The following is a 6,483-nucleotide window of genomic DNA, read 5'->3' on the forward strand; positions in this document are numbered from 1 at the left end:
GAAAACTGGTTAGAGCCAATTAGGTCCAAGATGGCCGAGCTGACTTTCACTAGACCTTGAGCCTTGGTATTTGTGCCCATTGTGACATATCAACAAGCTAAATGATACACCCATCAACATTGACTAAATCTGACCAAATGTTCTAAATGCTTTTAATTGATCTTTTGGATAAAACTTCCTAAATCGAATTCTTTTGAAGTTCCTTTGACATCTAGATAACTTTGGAGTGTTTCAGAGGGCCCCTGAAACATCCCAAATAGAGATATTAAACTGTTTATTTGGTTGGTTAAATTACATGAAAAAGATTATCAAATGAGTAATAAATCTGCTCATGTTATAATGTATGGAAAATTACTAATACAGATATCCTAGAAATTATATGGAGTTCTTAACGTTTTGATATGTCTTGGTATTCTAATGAGAAACCCGATGACTTCACAAAAGTTAACAAAGGACTGAATGAACCAGCAAATATGTTTATAACTTTTATGGTTTCTATCTGAGAAATTACAGGTTTGAATCTTGTGTTTTCCGGGAGTAGGGAAAACCTTCCTCTCAAACTAATTATGAAAATAATTTGGTAAAATTACACGTTATAAACAAAACAATTATATTTTCTCTCTATCTGACTCCTCCAGAAATTTGAAACTCTTAGGTTTCCAGTAAGTTTATCAAATGAGCTAGGAAGGTTATCTCACTAACAGGTACAAAAGTCTCAAGGAATTATTGAGACCTTAAAAAGGGAAGAGTTCACCTAGATTTGTTAGGCAAAATCTGTGATAAGCCTTTGGTGTGAGTTTCCCAGCCCTGTTTTATATTAAAAGTTCAGTCTGAGATTCTATAAATGTTTTAACAAAATAAAAAGTCTATGATCAATTATGGTTATATAAGTCATCAGACCAGAATTCGTGAGAACAGACCTATTTTGCAAACAAATTAGCCTTAATTTGGTTGTATTTGATAAAAGTGAGGGTAACTTTAGGGGGAAAAAGATATTTCAAAAAAATGTTAAATCCCAGTTTGTTAATGGAGGTCTGCATGTAGTAAGACTCATTTCTCGGATAGTTCTTTGCTGTTATGTGATATTAATGTGAAATTTAATAGAATTCTTAGAGAACACCCTAAGTTTGTTTCTGAAGCTTATCTCAGTAATCTATCTTTGGATGAAGATCATGAAGATGCCTCATGACCTGCAACCAGGACTGGAAAAAGACATAATTTAAGAGACTGTCTCCAACCTGGATAGAAGGACTTTTTATCAGGTACTCTTAACTAGCTCATGCACATTGAAACTGAAGGGAAATTAACTCTTTGATTAATTCCCACTTGCAAAGGCCCCTGCACTGGATTGGTCTATAGAGAAGACAGCTGACCTGATGCTCAAACAGGAAAAACTACACTACACCAGGATGAGAAGACAACAACATCAGAGGTAGACAGCTTGCCCAAGATGCTGGATCTGCTTCGTATGATCATTTATAGTGTTTTCTTGACTTCTTAGACCTTTGCATATAAATCAAATGCTTTTCTATCATAGGCCTGAACCTATGTTAGTTTTAGAAATCAATCCAATTGTAGGGTTTTTGGCCAATTACCTGTATCTAGTTCTGGGTTACCTTGGTAAATTTCTCTACTACAAGACTCTAACTGGTTGGCCCTGAGGAAATATACTTAAAAAAAAAATTATAGTCATATTCAGATCACTGTGATACTACCAGATGGGATCCCCTCACTGGGCCAACTAATAATGCCTACTCTGACTCTGGCCATAAATTTGAGCCGTTTTCTATTCCTCAAGCTCAATCAGAGCAACAAGAAAAGTTTTAGCAAAGAAAAAGAAATCTCCAACAATTATGAGATGGATTTATATAGATAACACCAGGCTATGGTAATTTAGGTTTAAAGTCTCCTCTGTGTTGAAAGCAATTAAATCATACTAAGGATAATCAGTCTAGTAACATTAGAAAACTGGGCTATGTGCCTTATAGACGGTGGTGCCAATGTATAATTTCCCTGAAAGATAAAGATTCATACAGAGTAGACTAAGTCAGATGACCTGAGATATACTGGGCTACATCTAATGGAAGCTCTTAATTTAAGTCTTACTTGTGACTTTACTAATACTGCTGGCTATGTTCTTTATATTTCACCTGTTTTACAAAACTGCTGTTTCTTACACTGCCAAATGTGTGACTGAGGCCTCTGATGGAATAATATATAGTTCCCTATGAGATCGATGATAACAGTGTAACTCTAGATATGAGAAAAAGCAACAAGAGGGAATGTTTTGCTGGACCAAGAGGCTAGTAAGACAGGTGGTCCAGAGAATTTTGGATACTGTTTTATGGCCTAGTCCAGTAAACAGTACATTGGGTGGCCTGTCAACAAAATCTTTGCCAAACCTGAGAATGGACATTCTCAGCACCGTGGGATAAAATGGTCATGAAATGCCCCCCTCAAAATCATGGTCAAGTTTATGAGCAAAAAGGGGCTCTGCCAACTGAAGAATGACACTTGCCATCTACATCTACAGATATTAAATCATGACCACTGCAACAGCTGACTTTCAACGGCCCTGAAAGGAGTTCAGGGTGAAGATCAGAAATGAGGCACTCCATGCTCTGGGAAAAACTGGCAGAACAGGCCTTCAGATAGTTAGATCTTTTCAGGAGATTTTATGAGTCCCAATTCTTGCATCTTCTCATACCTAGAGAAACACTGACATCATTAATGGTGCCATCTGCTTTGGCTATTAAGGAAAAATTTTACAATTAAAAGTCAAAGTAGAGTACTCAGCTATGGTTCAGACATCCTGGGAAATAACCAGTGTTACTATGGGTGTAATTTCAGATTAGACATTGTATTGCTAAACACTTGAGTTTTCTGAGTCGTGTCAGGCTTAGATGCCACCATTCTCAAAACAATGTCTGCTGGAAGCTAGTAGCTTCTACCTTACTTTTTATAAAGCTAGGCAACTGGCCACCTGGCTACAAGTCTCCCTGAAGTGCCAGGTCCAGACTGGGTTTTTTCAGGCCTATTCTTCTAAAAGAAAGAGATTTATTTTGTCTATTAAAACTCCAGTTATCCCTCCTCCAGCTACTGCTAATTGGGTATGTTACAACAAAATGGCAGACCAAGGGATTGAGATTTTAATCATACAAGGCTCAGATCTAGGACTTAGAACTCAAGAATACTTCCAATTCAGTGTCTCTTCTCCAAGCTGAGGCAGTCCTATGCCCCATTTTGACAGGAAGTTGTCACAGTCATAGTTGCCCTGTTCCCTAAATTAAAACTGAGCAGGACTCTGTGAGGTGGCGACTCTGGAGTACAGATCTGCTGTGTGTTCTCCATTTCTTATCTGTAGGATATAGGCTTCATTCAGCCTCCTTGACCTTCCCTGTGTTCCAAAGGGTGGATTCAAACAATTGCTCATCAGGGAAGGGAGGGAATACAGAAACAGAGGGGAAACAATCAAATGGTGGTACAGCTTTTAGACGGGTCCTTTTGAGTTCTTCTACAGAACTGGAGCCCCCACCCAGGTGGAGGATGGTAACTTCAGACTAAACACAAGATTCCTGGAGCACAGCTCTGTTGCTTGACCACCAGCCAATCAAAAAAAAAAAAAAAAGTCACAAACCCTGCAGCCCTCACCCCAAATGTTGCCTCCTGTTTCTGGGGACCAGTGATGACCATCCTGTTAGGTCTCCTGTTTGGCCCCTGTCTATTTCATCTCTGAGAGGCGCCAACAGTTTCAAACTAAATTGCTGTTATTACAAGAGTAAAAGCTGGTTTCAGATATAGAACACCCCAACTTAGATCAGGTAGAGAGAGACTTCTGCTCTGCTAGGCAGGCCTACGCCCAGGCACAGCAGGAAGTTACAGAAGAGACCTCCACCCCAATTCCCAGAGCATCTTGAGTATGAAGTCTCTCAGGGGGGAGTTGTTAGGGGAAGCACACTGATTGAAACCGCCCACCCTGGCCAGGCACCACAGTAACCATTTGCATGAGTTGTTTTATGACAGGAGATCCTGATAAGGAATACGGAACTAATAAGCCACCACCAGCCAGAAGAGTTCGCGAAAGGTCGAGAAGAGACACTGCCTGTCCGTCCACCTAATGTTACTCAGATCTCAATATTCGACTGTCTCCACAAATGATATAGTTGACTCTGTAGAAGACCCATGATTGGGCTTTCCATTGGAACTAGAAGAGGGGGGAAATGTGAAATGTGAAACCCAAACGACTCCATTTTAGGATAGCACCGCCATTTTGAGTAAAACCCCCTCCCGAGGAGAGAAAGAAACTCAACGAGCCAATCAGGGGAGGACAGGAAAGTCCCTCACCCCCCTTACTCTAACCCACCAATCAATAGCTAACAAGACATCCTTAGTTGAAAAATTAACCAATCCCCTTAAGCTTCCCTTCCCACTTCCCCTGCTATACAGTATAAAAAAGATTTGCCGCTTTCACTTGGGGCTCCTTCGCGGTTGTGTGAAGAGAGTCCCTGCTCGAGCTTGTAATAAAGTTCCTCACAGTTTTTGCATCAAAAACAAAAAACAAAAAACAAAAAACAAACTGCTATTAACAAAGTTCAATATTCTATGTTAGATGCAGAACAAGTAAATGTTTAGGAGTATACATTCTTATCATAAATGAAAAAGCAGAGAGAAATTATGCCTTTAAAGTGTTAGTTGCTCAGTCGTGTCTGACTCTTGCAACCCGATGGACTGTAGGCCGCCAGGCTCCTCTGTCCGTGGAGTTCTCCAGGCAAGAAGACTGGAGTGGCTTGCCATTCCATTCTCCAGGGGATTTCCTCTATCTAGGGATCGATCCCGGGTCTCCTGTATTGCGGGCAGATTCTTCACCATCTGAACTTCCCGGGAAGTCCTAATTAAGCTCTGATTCATCTCACGGACAGATGATGCCGGAGTGAAATATTAGCTTCCGTGTTTAGTGATTGTTTATCTTTTTTGGTATTTTTGTCTTTGTTTCCCGTGATCACGTTGCTCTGTGTTTCAGAGGTCTCCTCTGTGCTGAGATTAAGCGCGTCGCTCTTGCCACAGAGCTGAGGTGCCAGCGCGCTCTGTGCAGCTGCTGCTTTCGCACAGTGTGCTGTGTGGTTGTATCTATGTCGTTGTAGGAATCAGAGATTTCTATCCTTCTGTTTCCATAAAAGTTCCGATAAAAGTTTGAGGCTTTGCCAGCTTTTCAGCCATTATGAATAAAACTTCAGTGAACATTTGTATGCTAGTCCTTCTGTGGTGGTTGTATTCACATGTGTTGGATAAAGTCAAGCCATGGCATCACTAGATTGTCTGGTCTCTATACATTGGACTTTATGAGAAAGTACCAATATGAGTATCTTGCACACTTGAGAAAGACTTTCTCTAGAAGGGCATTGCTCAGCCATGGAGATTTTCAAGTTTTCTGGAGGAACATCACCTAAATAGCAGTGTTGGGAGACCCTAGCCTCCTGTCCCCCAATAGATCAAGAATAGACAACTCTTCTTGAACAAAAACAGCTCACAAAGAAGAAATGGTAATGATGTGATGTGGCAGAGGTATCAGTCTGAGCTGGGATGGTGATCACTTTGCAGAAAATAAGTGGGTCAGATCCACACGTTGTCCACCTTCTTCTTGCTCAATGTTACAGGTCAATTATATCTTAATAAAGATGGAAAAATTAAAATTTCAAGATAGTTTTCTGAAATGGTTGCAGCTTTTGTACCCCTACCAGATGTATAGGAGAGTTCTGACTGATCCACGTTCTCTCCACATGGGGTTTGAACAGTCATTTTAGCTTTGGCAACCCAATGGGGACAAGGTGGTATCCTGGGGAGAGGTATTTTGTATGAACATTCTTTATTAAACTTCTGTTATCTTTACGTTTATTTTTTAAACCACACAAAATATTGATGTTCACTATGTTCCATTCAAAAATAACCTTACTGATGCATGACCTATGTAGAAAGCGCTGTACATGTTTAACGTATACAACTTCATGAGTTTTGAGGTGAGCATACATCTGTGACACCATCACTCCAATCTATGTAGTAAACATGTCTGTCACCTCCCATAGATTCCTCCTGCCCTAGGGAGAGCTATGTTTTAGGAAATAAAAACTGCTAATACTTGACATTTAAGTATTCGTGTATTTCAGGGTCATGTGTAGGCCTGCCCTTCTTGCTATATACTCCCCCAGTCTGATCCCATCTTTGCCTTCCGCTACGATTACCATAGTTCTCTCAGTAACTATTATCTATTATTGGTATTGTCTGCCTTACCTTTAGAGATTCAGTACGTATCTCATCTCTGAGTTCTAGACTCTTATATTTAAGTTCTTAACATAAGGCTTTATAACCCTTTCACATTCTAGTAACAGTCCACCTCTTCAACCTCATCATGCTCTACTATTTTGAATTTTTATATATGATAATATTTTTCTAAATTATCTTTTCTATGTGTGGTGGTTCACTTACATG

The sequence above is a fragment of the Cervus elaphus genome, chromosome 27, assembly GCF_910594005.1.
Source record: "Cervus elaphus chromosome 27, mCerEla1.1, whole genome shotgun sequence".
In the NCBI taxonomy this organism is placed as follows: domain Eukaryota; kingdom Metazoa; phylum Chordata; class Mammalia; order Artiodactyla; family Cervidae; genus Cervus; species Cervus elaphus.